The sequence below is a fragment of the Notechis scutatus genome, chromosome 5 (assembly GCF_049901735.1).
Source record: "Notechis scutatus isolate UNSWTSFEM ecotype Mainland chromosome 5, rNotScu1.2, whole genome shotgun sequence".
Taxonomy (NCBI): Eukaryota; Metazoa; Chordata; class Lepidosauria; order Squamata; family Elapidae; genus Notechis; species Notechis scutatus.
Genome location: NC_142013.1, coordinates 100,128,968 through 100,145,249, shown reverse-complemented (window position 1 = coordinate 100,145,249; position 16,282 = coordinate 100,128,968).

Below are 16,282 nucleotides of genomic sequence, written 5' to 3'. Positions count from 1 at the left end.
AAGGGCTCATTCTACGACTATTTAATGTTTCTGTGCTTAGATATTTCAAGCATGGTGTCTGTAAATTGCACCCTGGTCCAGCTAGGTTAGGACTATCGAGATCTTCCCATACATGGTTACAGAACTGATTCCTGAAAAGGGAAGACAAGTTAGGATTGCATTATTTCCAGGATTATCTATAGGATATCATATTCCAAAGTGAATAAGTTCCAGGCAAGCAATGGGCATAGTATCCTCAGAAAACTAATGATGCCAAAATAATGATATGTGCATGATGACATCATCATGACCTAAAAGTTGTAATCATCTACTTGCATCACAGCATCTGAGTCAAGATACTTGTGTGATGTTGTTGACATCGTTCTCCTCTCTCTCTCTCTCTCTCTCTCTCTCTCTCTCTCTCTCTCTCTCTCTCTCTCTCTCTCTCTCTCTCTCTCTCTCTCTCTCTCTCTGACACACACACACACACACACTGGGAGAGAGAGGGAGAGAAAGAGAGAAGGAGGAAGGGAGGGAGAGAGGAAGAGAGAGAGGGAGAGAAGGGGCTCTGTTCATTATCTTTGACTCCCAGGCCACCAAGTTAAGCAATTCCACAGTCTCACTCTACTTTAAAAAGCAAGAAAGGACACAGTTGTCGTGTAAAGCATCTTCATCAAAGTTAATTGGGATAACTTTTATGTAAACAAAACATTCTTCAAAAGCTCTTTGGTGTTTTAATTTTTCATCACTTTTATCCAGTTTTGATATTTATTTTTTCTCTAATACCTTTCCCCCTCCCTTGCTACAAAGAGTGCTTGAGAAAGGAGTGGGTTTTTGACATTGAGTCAATAGCTATATTTGGTCCTTGAACTACTTGCTACTCATTGCAGGCCCCTAGTATAATCTTTATTTGCCAAAAATGAATGTTGCTTTGACAATGTGATGGACTGGACCAGAATCACATGGAATAACTTACTTTTTTTTTTCATGCATCAGACTTTTATTCTGGTTTAGGTGAAAGTCGTTTATAAGCCTATTGAAGATCCTTCAAAACCCAATGTTGATAAGCAAGGGGTGTTGTTGTTTGCTAGTTTCACATGTGGTTTGCTTTGTCATTGTCATTATATTTAAATTTAAACCAGTTAATTTCCCTGAGAATTGAATGAACTACTGTCCACATTGTTAGAACTCTTTCTCTAATTTACTTATGCAATCTATTATATTGTAACTAGGACATGATAAACATCACTTTAAACAAAAACATGACATTTTCCATAACCATATAGCAATAGCAATATCACTTAGACTTACATACCAGTTCACAGTGCTTCCTCTCCAAGTGGTTTACAGAGTCAGCATATTGTCTCCAACAATCTCATTTTACTGACCTCGGAAGGATGGAATGCTGAGTCAACCTTGGGCCTGGTGAGATTTGAACTGCCAAACTGCTGGCAGCTGGTGATCAGCAGAAGTAGCCTGCAGTACTGCGTTCTAACCACTGCACCATGGCGGCTCTTAAGATGTTGTAAATTATTTTACTAATTAAGCTTACAAATAAAAGTAATAATAATTTGAGTTAAATTAGAAAGCAAGACCCATTTCTTTTGATGGATGTGGGCATTTCTGAATTGGTTTACATGCCTATATTTGTTTTGGTTGACCGGTTGAATTAAAACTGGAGACATTTGTACATCTATATGAACTGAGATAGATTACTGGTTTATCTGCTAGATTCAATTCATGTATGTGCCACATGAAAAAAACAAAAAAAACCTAACACAGTATCTTCTAGGTCAGGAGTGTCAAACTGGTGGCCCACAGGCCAGATGCATCAAATACATGATACACCTACCCAGGCTCCACAAAGGCAAAAATTGTTGTGATACATCACAATATGTCACATGATCCAATCCAGTTTGACTCCCGTGTTTTAGATGAGTGATTCAAAAACTTCTCTCAATAGTTTATTTTGGGGCAAAAGACATCTCCGGTTAAACTGGCCATCAAGTTTTTACTTAAGATTATTTAGAAAAAAGCAAACAAACTTATATTTAAAAACATATCTAGAAAATGCATTTAAGCACATAATATGTCGTCTAAAGTATCTCCGCTGTCAAGCTTGACAACTTTTTTTTTTTTAAAGATGACTGTCTGGAAATACAAATTAAATATTGCAACATGAAAACCTTGATAAATCCATGCTGTGTACTTTGGTACTGAGGCTGCGACTGGTAGTTCTTGTTGCTGTTGCTATAGCTTTCATACCTGTCTGAAACAAACCTCCTTCTAATGGAAAGTAAGACAAAAGAAGACAGTTGCTTTCCCTGAAGCCTGAAGCATCCATGTCTCCAGTCTAACAGAACTGAAAGACTTCAAAGGGAGATTATTTCTTTCTAAGGAGACTAATGCTGTATATAAATATCCTGAACAACAATAACAACAACAAAGTAAATCCTGACTCACCACCACAATACCCTTCTTCTTTGCAGAAGATTCGGAATGCATCTGTGGATTGCAATGCAATGATTTTTATTACACTGAATATTAAACATTTTTTCAATACTCACAGAGCATTTGATTCCAAGCCACCTTGACTGAGGAAGATGCTCTTTGTTGAAGAGAATGAACCTCCTCATAAAGGACTAACAGGGACCCATATGTAAGGCCCTATTCTGATGTTCAGACTATTCCCAGTGAATCAAATACTTTTTAAGCATTTCAGATCTCAGACCCATCAAGCTGTTAGGTGAATCCAACCACCTCTGTCCAATGGTTGATAGGTAATCAATTAAAATGCTAAGTGTTTATTTTAAGACTATTAGGTAATTGAGGGTTCTTCACATTTTTTTCATCATATATACTTGTTTTTTTTTTTTAACAAAAAACATATAGCAAATATAGCAATAGAACTTACTCTTATATACATTTCATAGTGCTTTAAAACCCTCTATAAATGGTTTACAGAGTCAGCATATTGCCCCAACAATCTAGGTTCTCATTTTACTGACCTTGGAAGGATGGAAGGATGAGTCAACCTTGAGCTGGTCAGGATCAAACTCTGGGCTATGGGCAAAGTCAGCCTGCAATTCTGCATTCCACCGAGCCATCATGGCATTGATAGACTTTGATAGCTAAGCATTTCATAGATACGATAGAGCAGTGATGGCTAACCTTTTCAGCACTGAGTGTCCAAAGTGCACATGCATGCATCCCCAAAATGCAATGCACACACATCTCCTGTGCGTGCATACACGCCCCCTGCCCTTGCACCCTGTGCATGTGCATGCATGCTCTATGCATTCACCCTACCCCCTGTGCATGCACCTTGCCCCCACACATTCCCCCTGCCCCCTGCATGTCCCATGCCTCCTGTGCATGCGCAGCAGAGACCCAAAGACCAGCTGGTCGGTGGGCGATGCACATGCATGTGCGTGGAGCTGAGCTGGAGCAACGGCTCGCCTGTCCACAGAGAGGGCTCTGTGTGCCACCTCTGGCACACGTGCCATAGGTTCACCATCATGGCGATAGAGTATCCTCTTCAGCATTCCACAAGATCCCATATCCCATATTCCCCGTTAGCAGAAACCAGATAGTGAAAGAAGTCTATCCTTTGTGAACCACACATATATTAAAGGAGAACATGGAGTATAATTATAATTAATAAATCAAAGCTGATCTACCTTAATGAAGACAAATTTGGTTCAAAGCAGAGCCATCCATCTAATCAGATGGTAATATATATTATAATAGATGCTTTAAAAAAAAAGCCAGGTATTTTCCCTTCTTATCAGTAACATTAAATCCTTTTTTGTTGCAGAAGCTGTTTTAAGTTCATGTCTGCTTTGAGTGTCACATTGAACCACATTGCTGTATCCATTTGCAGGATCCAATCTGGGTTGGTTACTAGGACCCAGGTTTAGCCTTTTGACCTTTCAGTCTCATGCTGGAGCCCATCTTCAAGGAACTTCTCTCACAACAGAATGTGTGCTTTGGGCAGCACTCCCCCTGCGCATCTCTTTTTACCTCCTGGGCCTCAGGGAAGCTTCTTGGGTGAAGCAGTGAGACAGCTATGGGGGTCCTGGCACAACTGATCATTGGAACAGCTAATTGTCAAGAGGGGGGAAAAAAGAAATACCTTAAGGAGTGACTGGGCGGGGGACAATGCAGTTAGCGATGTCGGGCATGCGTGTGATGTCATGCATGCGCAATAAGGACTGACTGGGCAGGGAAGGGATGGGCAGGCAGAGAGGGGCAGGGCCAGCAAGGGCACGATTTGCCAGTTCTCCAAACTGTGCAGAATCATAACAACCAGTTCTATAGAACCGGTCCAAACCAGTAGAATCCCACCCCTGGCTAGTGTATGTGTAGTATTTCTGTGGTGCCAGCTTGTGTGTGGCACAACCTTTTTAGTTGTTGATTGGAGTGCTGATGGCTGGTTATTAAGTCATTGTTTTCAGCATGAATCAAAAGCTCAAAAAACTAAACCTCTGATCCCAGTGACCAACTCAGATTGGATCCTGCAACGTTATCCCGGGACACCCCTATTTGCCTTCATTCGTGTACATATTTGATTATGAATTAACGGAACTTTTGTCTGGGAATCTGTAACTATACTTTTATCAACGTTGATTTCAATTTATTTTCTGGCTTTTTGTTATTCCTGAAATTCTTTTCTTTATTAAATTCTTTATTAATGCTTCTAGTACCAGCAAATATAAACAAGGAGAAAAAGCACAGCCTCAATTTTTTCCCCTTTCATTATAGTAGTACTCCTTTATAATACAAAACTATTTTTCATTATTTTGTCTTCTTTATAGTTTGTATCCATGTAAGAAAATTTTGGCGGTAGTGATTCTTCAAAGTCATAAAGATGAAAGTCCATTCCAAATTATCAAAAGCTTTCTCCACAGCAAGAAAAAAAAAGTTTTCCTTTTCTTGCTTGATTTGTATTATTAACAGCATTCCTAAATACATAGGATAATTCCAATATATCTTATTATTTACCATATTTTTTCTTAGAAAAAATGCTATGGAACCTAAGTTATGAGTCAAAAAGTAAAATATTATTTAGAAGACAATGGCAACTAATTCAAACTTTTAATAAAGCTTGTATAATAAATTGTTTAAGGAAGCTTGATTTTTGATAAAACCTGAATATCAACATTATCCTTAATATTATTATTTAGGGAAAAATCAGATTAAGTAAGGGATTAAATAATATTACAATTTTGGACTGAAAATGGGAAAACAATTTTATCTATTTATATAATGTAATTTTCAAGTATTTTTTAAATGTGTATTCAGGAAATTCTGCAAAAAAAAAGTAAATGGTGGTAATATATATATAAAAAAAGATATTATGTGAAATAAGCATAAAAAGCCCCCCATCCAAAAAACCTCTTTGAATTTAAATTCATATTTCTTTCAAAAATTTAAAATATGTGAGCTTAAAACTGGATACAGATTTTTTTCTCACCTCAAATATCATTCCATTTTTGTGACAGGTGCTGATGACAATTCATCAAGAGGATTGTATTTAAGAAGATGAATAATTTAGGACAAAATGGCATGTGAATGGTAAATGTGAAATGGAAATAAGTACTAATCATATTAATCAAGTAACATATAAATAACTATTTTTGAAAGTGTCACTATAAGACCTCATTGAGACTGTTTCATTTATCTACTAAAACAGATAAAACACTTCTAGTGAGTACCACATGCAGAGGAGGAGGAGGAAGGGAGGAAGAGGAGGAGGAAGAAGAGGAGGAGCGGTGGTGGTACAGGGAAGAATTAGGAGAGTGTCATTTTTACTTTAATAGGTGCAGTTCATGCTTTCTGACTTTATATATAAACTGGAAATATATTTACATGTTGAAATGTATATACACGTTCACACAAACATTCATTCTCTCTTGCTCTTGCTCTCAAGACAAAAACAAGAAAGTCCAGGACATTATGATTCATTCACTTAAAGCAACATAATCAACAAAAGGTGGTGTAGGTGATTATTAAATAGTCAAGGATAGTGGGGGAATGAAGGAGCAAATAAACAAAGCTCTGATTGATTCGGAATCCACCTTTTTGAAATATTAAAATATTGATTTCAAGTTAGGGATGAAAGATTAGATCACATTTTAAACATTTTAACACACTGTATGATAATAAGAACTCTATGCAAATAGGGGAAAACAGACAAAATTAACAACAAAGAGAATCTAATTTAGATTCTTTCTTATTCTATTACATACATACATACATACATACATACATACATACAGGGGTGGGATTCAATTTTTTTAACAACTGGTTCTGTGGGCGTGGCTTAGGTGGTGGGCGTGGCTTGGTGGTCATGTGACTGGGTGGACATGGCTTGGTGGACATGTTATTGGCTGGGCGTGGCCAACTCAACATCACTCACATCGAGGCACGCATCTCCTCGCCTAGCCTCTCATGACTGTGGGGATGCTGCAACAGTCATAAGTGTGAAAAATGGTCATAAGTCACTTTTTTCAGTGCCATTGTAACTTTAAATGGTCATTCCACACAAGCAAAGTACCAGCAAAGGAAGGGAAAAAAACTCCAGAGAAGTTCCAGAGACAAGAAGTCTAGTCCTGCCAAGAATGTAATAAGGGTTAACGGAGAGGCAGTTTCTGTAAGCAACACCAGAATGTTTCCTTTCTGCCTTCCTTACAGGATTAGGCCAGTAATTTCTTCTAACAACCGGTTCTCTGAACTGCTTAGAATGTTAACAACCGGTTCTAGAGAATAGGTGCAAACTGGTAGAATCCCACCCCTGCATACATACAAACATACATACATACATACATGTAATAGAATAACATATTTGGAAGGAACCCTTGAGGTCTTCCAGTATCTTTAATAAAAACAACAACAACAATAATAACAAATGCACCAACGTGCCTACCGTCCCTGTCCTATTGTTTCTTTTTTATTCGTATCCATTTCATGTATTCATAACCATGCTTATACTTAAACCTGTCATCTAACACTTGCTGGACAAATAAATAAATAAAATATAATAATAACAATAATACCAATCTTGCTTTAGAATTTACCATCCCATCATCAGATATTTTCTCTTTGTGACCTGAGAAAGAAACATCTGCTGGCTACCTAGGATTGAACTCTCAACCTTCCAAGTGGGAGATGAGTATCTTCATCACTAGGCCACCACTCCACTCAATTAAGTTGCCATGTAATAAGCAATAATTTATCCTTGAACAAAATCAGCTTTTTTGCTTTTGACGTAGGTAATTGTTCCTTTCATTTGTGGCAGATGCACAGAAATGTTTCATCAAAGAGATGAAAGATTGCACCACATTCACAAGAGACTGGAAATAAACAGTTAAAATAGTTGCCCTTCTGTGCTGTAATCACGACAAGCTGTTAGCTGAAACAGAGGAGAACTGAAAATAGCTCCAAAGAACTGTATTTATTATTGATGTCAATTATTTTCCCCACTGTTAGCTAGTAATTTATTGTTTGTCAAGCAATCTTTTTGTCTATTATGTGTCACTTTGCCACAGTCTCCTCTGCTTATGCTCTCAACATAAAACCACACTTAAAGTGAATAGGCTAAAAATAATTATTAATTGCAGTGGTGCAACTGTAGTGGTGTAGAGTTCAATACCAGGAGGAAAAAAAATAACACCATTAAGGTTTTCTTTCTTTATAAGGCAGTGATCTGGATAATTGATGTTATTATACCGTTAAAAGAAAGGCAATGTTTAAATAAGAGTGATTGTCCTCTCAAATCACAGGCAAATTTACCACTCCGTCCAAAAATGGTGCAGCAATATATTTATTTGCTGAAGGATGTTTATGTAAAATAGAAAGTTCTTTTAAAAAAAGAAATGCAATTCAGAGGGCAGCAAAATATTCCTGTTCAGACCTTTTTTTTTCTTGTGCTACAGAATTGGTAAAACATCAACTGAGCATTAGGTGAGACAATCATTCCTTAATTTAATATAGTCATACTCCAGAGTCTTATGAGGCTATTGTTATCCATAATAGATTCTCCAAATGGCTTTTGTAGAAAGTATACAGTGAGAATGCCTTATAATTAAGCCCTGATTGGTGTTTTCAAGATAGATAAACTACATAGATAAGGTTAATTAAACATATACAGATGATCTCTTGTGAGTTTGAAACAAACTGCAGCCATCCTTTTCAGTGGTACATTACAAAAGCTAAGCTATATAAGTGCTTGGAAACAATTCTTCCCCAAACCCCAAAAACTTTAACCTTAGACTGTCTACTATTGACCTCACCCCTTTCCTAAGAGGCCTGTAGGGGCGTGCATAAGCGCACCCACGTGCCTACCGTCCCTGTCCTATTGTTTCTCTTATTCTTTTATTTTTCTTATATGTACCCATTTCATGTATTCACAACTATGTATACATTTATACTTATTATCTTGTAAACAATTGGCAAATCAAATAAATAAATAAATAAATAAATAAATAAATAAATAAATAAATAAATAAATAAATAAATAAATTCGATGTTTTTAAAGCCATGAATCCATTGTAAATAAATATAAATGGGTAATACTTATTAAATACAATTTTCTGAATGTAACCCACATAAAATTAGATAATTTAAATGGTGTGGGGGTTTTTTCAGTATATGAGAGTAGTGATGGGCTCTTATGCTAAAATGAACTACATGCAACTAGATTGTTTATTAGTCTGGACAAAGTTACTAGAAAAGTAGAGTCTTGGTTATTTCCAAATCTGTAAAAAGAAAAAAAAATCAAGATGGTAGCTATGACCATAATATCAATGCCACATCCTATTTTTAAAGGTGTCACAATAAAAACAGGAAGGTTTTGATTGAATCTTTAAGTCTACCATCTTTCCTTTTTAACCTTCCTTTACCTTTACCCCTACTTAATAATTTACCTTTTTATTTATTTTTATTATTTATATTTTTTCTGGCTCTGTGAAGCCTAAAGTATCACATTTTAAAGAATTGTAAGTTTTCTTATCCGGTACATTAGTTTACAGGATTAACTATAGAGTACTAAGGTTCATAATTGTTACCTTGGTAACAACAGTTAAATGTTGATGAATAAGCTGACCACAGCAAATTTCCTTTATAAAGTAATTCTTAAAAATCTTTAAACAGTTTTAACCTCTTAATATTTCCAGGGCATCCTAATCAACAAGAGTAGAAATTGTATTCCCCCTACAACAGGTGAGTCCAATTATGTCTTCATTCCAACTTCTGGTCTTCTTTCTAATGGCTTTTTTAAATGGTAATGTTCACATTTAATCTTAGCAATGAAATAAACATTCAAGTGAATTTACCAAATTTCCCCTAATGATACTTTTAGTGACAATATTCCATTATAAATATTTCCTTTCCTTCTAAAGAGAATAAAGATATGCTGTGGTTAGCATTGATGGAACTATCTTGTGTTATTCTTTCGGATGAATGGAACTCAAATTCTATCTGGTCCCACATAGTAATATGTACTCTTTCAAATGTGACAGCTTTAAGATTTTATTTTATTTTTTTATTTTTATTTATTTATTTTGATTTGTCAATTGCTTACAGGATAATAGGTATAAGTATATACATAGTTATAAATACATGAAATGGGTACATATAAGAAAAATAAAAGAAACAATAGGTCAGGGATGGTAGGCACGTTGGTGTGCTTATGCACGCCCCCTACAGACCTCTTAGGAAAGGGGTGAGGTCAATAGTAGAAAGTCTAAGGTTAAAGTTTTTGGGGTTTGGGGAAGAAACCACAGAGTCAGGTAGAGTATTCCAGACATTGACCACTTTGTTGCTGAAGTCATATTTCCTGCAATCAAGTTTGGTGGGGTTAACCTTGAGTTTGTATCTATTGTGTGCTCTTGTGTTGTTATGGTTGGAGTTGAAGTATTCATTGACAGGTAAGTCATTGTAATGTATGATTTTATATACCATGCTTCGATCAGACCAAAGACGGCGTAATTCAAGGTTTTCTAGGTCTAGAATTTCAAGTCTGGTGGCATAAGGTATTCTACAACGAGTAGAGGAGTGGAGAACTCTTCTTGTGAAATATTTCTGGACTTTCTCAACTGTGTTAATATCAGATACATAATGTGGGTTCCAGACTGATGAGTTGTATTCAAGTATTGGTCTAGCAAATGTTTTGTATGCTCTAGTTAGTAGTGTGATATTACCAGAGAAAAAGCTACGTAGGATTAGGTTAACAACTCTTAATGCCTTTTTGGCTATGTAGTTACAGTAGGCTCTAGCACTTTGATCATTAGAGATGAGTATTCCAAGGTCCTTTACAGAGCTTGGATCATCAACAAGATCTTGACTATTCAGCTTGTATTTTATTTTCTGATATATTTTTTTGCCAATATGTAAGACAGAGCATTTATTTGTTGAGATTTGAAGTTGCCATTTGTTTGACCGTTCTGATATATAGTCAAGATCTTGTGGACTTCAACTCCCAGAATTTCTCCTCCAGTCATGTTAGTTCAGGAATTCTGGGAATTGAAGTCCACAAGTCTTAAACTTGTCAAGTTTGAAGACCCTTGCTTTAGAGAATAAAGTACACTCTGGCCTGCATAGAATAATGTTTCTTTGGTGTACATGGTTACAGATTCTTTTTAGAGTGTGCTTAGAATTGGGTGAAATTTCCATCCTGAAGAGGTCCTGCTCAGTTAGATGAGTAAATTTAAAAACCTTCCTGATGGTAAGTAAAGTCACATCATTACTGTGGACAAATTTCATCAATGATTAGTCATTGCTGTATTCTGGAATATAACATTCAAGAAACAGTTACATTCTGGAATATAACATTTTACTCTTAAATCTTCAAATTTAGTCACAAGCCACATTATAGTATTTAAAATGTAGAGATTTTTGATCCTATAATTAGACTGAGCCTCAGAAATTGTTGTAAGTAGTACTTTAAGCACATTATTTTCTGATCAAGTACATTCAGTATATGTGAGATTGCATTTTTTATCCTTTTTTAATTTGATTTATACTGTATGTTGCATTTTTGTTTAGACTGTTGACTTGCTGCTGCTTTGAAATATTTCCTATGATTTCCTTTTTAAAGTAGAATTATCAATAGGCTGATGTGAATACACTGTATATAGCTCCTGAATCTTCTTCCTCTAAATTTTCCTTTCTACTGTATAGGGGCAAACTGTTTCTTGGCCCTACTGTGCAGGTGAATATGCTTGGGAAAACCATAATTTACTTTTAATTTTATAGATTGGATACTCTTCATATTACTGATAAATACTTAGGAATATTTATCATATGTACATCCATCACCGGAGATTTTTAAGAAGAGACAGTACAGCCTTTAGTCTGGAATGGTATAAGGTCTCGTACAGGAGTTGGACTAGAAGATCTGTAAGTTTCATTCCAACTCTGTTATTCTGCATTTTGTATTTATGTTTTCACTAGTGTTACTTTACCCAAGGTGGACATTTTAAATACAACCTCTACTTTTTCTTGCTTTTGTCTTAACACAGTCCTGACTTTGGCAAGTTTCTTGATCTTAATCTGAATGAATTTGTTCATAAATCACATAATTTCCATGCTTCTGAGCTATATTTTTTCTCTAAGGAGAGCCAAACACAACCATTCTTGGATAGCAATTGTTATGAATATTAAACTGCATTCAAGGGCACTTGCATGCCCAATTAGATGAGCAATTGTTGGTGTCATATGTACAGTTCAGAACCTAAAATGCACACTGAGCTATGGACTGTATCAAGAAAATGAAATACAGTCAGAAAACAGGAATCACACATAGTCCTTTTCTTTACATGTTCATACAGAATTTATTTCTGCACAAGGCCATATTGTGGGTGGGGGTTGGGAATTAACAATATGATAAGAAGAGTCCATAGCTGTTTTTTAAATGATTTCAAGCTGTATCTAAGTTACATTTTCCTTGAGAACTCTTGATAAATGATTGCAACCAAGTGGAAAACATATTCCTTTTCCTGCTGTGATTGCACATTTGTACTGTTCAGTGCAGGCACAAGTATTTGCAATTTCTTTCTGACAGCTTGATTAACCTTGAAAAGTTGCAAAAAGGAAAAAAAAAACTTCTTTGACTTGATTCCTAACTTTGCATCTTCTCTTGCAATGAAGCATAGTAACTGTGGCACTGACATTAGCCAGAAACTCCAATGCAGCTTCTTAACAGAATTCTTCCATTTTCCTTCTTGTGTAAAATTGACGTCTGCAGTTTTGAATTACAGAAGAATGCCATTATTCATAAAGAGAAGACTGAAAAGCTGTGTTTTGACAGTCTCTCACAATGCCTGGCTGCTGGCTGCAGGCAGTCATGGCTTACATAAAACTCTGAGCCTAATCAGGTTGATATCTTGCTTATTAATTTACACACACACATATGTATATATCTTAAGTTTTCGCGGGTATTTATATGTATGGTATTCAGCTTTGTTCAGGTATTTTCCCACGTCGTTATAGTTGTGCTTTTAAAGTTGTAACAACGTTTCAGCAGAATCTCATGTACCATCATCAGGCTTCTGCATTGTGTTCGTCTGTGAGTCAGACTTTCACAGCCATTTCAGTTTTAAATTTGGGGCTAGCCTACTGCTGTGCCAGAATGGTTTTTTCTTCATGTTGATTGGTTGGGAGTCTTGGTCTGTGTTTATTGGTCTTGGAGTTTGCTGTGTTCTGCTTGATTGGTGTTTCTAATATCTTCTGTCTGTTTTGTGGCTTTTTTTGTCTTGGTTGGCTGGCAACATTGTGTTCCTGTATTGGAGGCTTTTAGTGTGGCTTGGCTCCAAGTAAATGGACGGCTATCATTTATTAGGGAGCTAGGTTTCATCTGGGTGGGGTGTGTTTGAGCTGGAGGTATCAGGGGGAGTCTGTTTGTGCCCAGGTGTTTGCCTGGCTTGTGGTGTGGAGATTTTTTTGTTTGTAAGTGCAGGCTTCCAAATAATTGACAGTCTGGTGGAATCATCTCTTCTATTCATGCTTTCAGGTCTTTTTTCAATCTCTGTGGCCTCTCTGATAATTCTGTGGCTGGGGTTTTCTATAGTGGCTAGGGTTTTGGTGCCATTGAAGTTGATGCTAAAGTCTGACTCTGACTTTAAAAGCACAACTATAATGACGTGGGAAAATACCCGAACAAAGCTGAATACCATACATGTAAGTACCCGTGAAAACTTAAGAATATATATATATATATATATATATATATATATATATATATATATATATATATATATATATATATATATATATATATATATATATATATATATATATATATATATTAAGGAACAGAAAAAAGAAAACCTATCCCATCAAAAGTAAATTTTGACTTAACTTGAGTATTTGGTAGCCACTTTACATGGCACAGAAACTGTTTGATGTCACTGTTCATTCCTACCTTCTAACTTATAATGTATGACATGGCTGTCTGAGGTAGAAATTTATATATACAGCTAATTAATCCTTTGACAGAATCTTCCATTTGAAGATCAATGGTCTCCTCACAAAAACCTCAATATTTATGTTACCAGAAATCAGAAATATATAATTCTTTAGCAAAAGATCAGCTTAGACATTTTGTTAAAGCTATCTACTACATCTCTAAATCTATCTTAGATGACACTAGTGGGTGTTTGTGTGTGTGGGTGTGTGTGTGTGTGTGTGTGTATGTATGTATGTATGTATGTATGTATGTATGTATGTATGTATGTAAGATCCTGGTATTAATCTATAAATCCCTTCAGGCAAAATATAAATTGGAAGCTGGTGAAGATTCTAGAGAATGACACGGTAATTTCACATCATTCCATTCCAGTCAGTAATTCATTTCACTTATTTTGTGCTCAGAGAAGTTTCAACTGTAGCCCCACATACACGTACTGTAATAAACTGAGTAGTTAACAGGGTCATGTTTTACTATAGTAAATTTATTTTTTTATATGATCGAGGCTGTGACTGGTGCACTGGACTGAAAAGTTGCTGCAGGTCACTGAAGCTAATTTGAGACTACATTACTATTTGAAACTGTTTCCCAGCAAAATACATTTCTACACGTCTCCCATCATTTAAGAAAATTGTCTCGTTCAACTAGTAGGTAGAATACATACATAAACACACACACACACACACACATCTATCTGTCATCTGTCTGTCTATCTATCTATCATCTACCTATCGATCATCTGCCTGTCTATCTGTTATCTATCTATCTATCTATCTATCTATCTATCTATCTATCTATCTATCTATCTATCTGAGAGATCAGCCTTTTCTTTTCCTTATTCCAGAATTCCTTTTAATGGATGATCCCAAGGTATGTTTTATTGCTTCCTTATTCTCTCAAATATTTTTTCTGAGGGATAGGTTTGCCGTCTAGTTTGACAAAGAGCTCTGGAGAACATGAATATATATATTGAGAAACACCGGTTTGGTCCTCCACTTGGTTTCATAGGCCTGCAGAAAGGACTGCTGGATCTTTTCAAATAGCCAGCATGGTCCGCTTTGCTTTTCAGGTTGTAATCTATATTACTATAAGGGTCTCACAAAAGAGATTTCTGATTATAATCTTTAATCCATTCTGCAATGCCCCAGGCTTGTCAGCAAGTGACAAAGGCTTTCATGAATGGCAGCAATGAAGTCAATCGATCTTGCCAATGGGAAGATGGACATACTCTTGCTTTGTTGCTTGCTAACTTCATTCCTATAGCTCAGCAGATGACTACTCCCCAAGCAATAGCCGTAAGGCATGAATCCCATGAGAGCCACCTTTCTTCCTTTGACTGACATTTTCCTGATAGACATGTAAAACTGCTTGACAAGGTGTCTGGACAATCAGCATGTTAAATACAGGGCTCTGCCACCGGGCTATAGCTCTTGTTTTTTTGCACAGTGAACAGAAAAATCAAAAGACAAAGAATAGGGCAGTGTATCCCATGTTTCTTTTTCCTTTTTTCCTCTTGGTTGCAAACACTTGTTTTTGGACACTGTCAAAGAATATATTGCAAAGATCTCCTGTCTTCTAAAATAAAGGAACCGCCACAGAGCCAAAAATAGATGTTAATAAATGATAAATAAATAGATGTTAGGTGCACTTCTAGATAAGTAGACAAAAGTATTGTTGAAAAAATTAGTAAAGGGCTTTTCATTAAGAAAAGGCATGCTCACATTTTGAAAACAAACTGGAAATTTCATAGAAGACACACAGTGTATAATTGTATGCAACACTACGTCTGGAATGTAAAAAATAAACAAACAAATCTTGAGCATAAAAACAACAAATATATACATCCTCAAATTAAGCTTACTGACTTCCTAGTGATTTTATGGACACAACCAAGTAGTTTTCTTGAAAATAATATTGATAAAAATATTTTTTTTTCCCTAGATGTTTTTAGACTCCTCAGTCTAGTTTACTAGCCTGGTATTCCCTTTATTCTGCCACAAAGAAGAGGGAGTCAACCTATTTTCCAAAGCACCTGGAGGCAGGACAAGAAGTAATAGGTATACATTCATCAAGGAAAAGAGGAACTTAGAACTAAGGAGAAATTTCCTGACAGAACAATGAATCAGTGGAAGGACTTGCCTCAAAAACATATTGTTTATGAAGAGATTGTACCACCATTTGTCTGAAATGTTGTAGGGTTTTCTGCTTGAGCAGGGGGATGGATTAGAAGACCTCCAAAGTACCTTCCAACTTTGTTATTCTGTTATTTATGTGTGCAAATAGATATTCTAGATGGCACAGGTTTGTTCTCATTCAATCCATGCCTAATTTGATTTCCCAAACATTCAGTGGAAATTGGAATTCATTTTGTGATTGTAAGACTCTCTGAACCCATTTCTAATTATATTTTGAGCATGCTATTTGGTTTGGATGAAAGACTGATAACTTTAAAAACTTATAAAACCATTTGGTGCTATTATGACATACATAGCTTTTTTATTTTCTTTAGAAATCAACTCAGACATTTTCAGCGTTTTCATGCCAAGCTGAATTAGACTTCTAATTTTAATGATTATATGATTATAATAATGTTATGTAATCATTATTTAAGTATATCTGGGAATTAATGAGATCAGAATGCATTTTCTCTCTTCAATGAATGACATTTAATTGTTGGGAACAAAGACCTTTAAAAGCTCTCCTTCATCCCAATGAGACACATGTTTAATTTTATTTGATGACAAATTCAAACTTCATTTGATTCACTGAGGCATGCATTAAGTAAAGATGCTCAAAAATTAAATATTCACTTGTTCCCTCATGCCAAAATTGTAC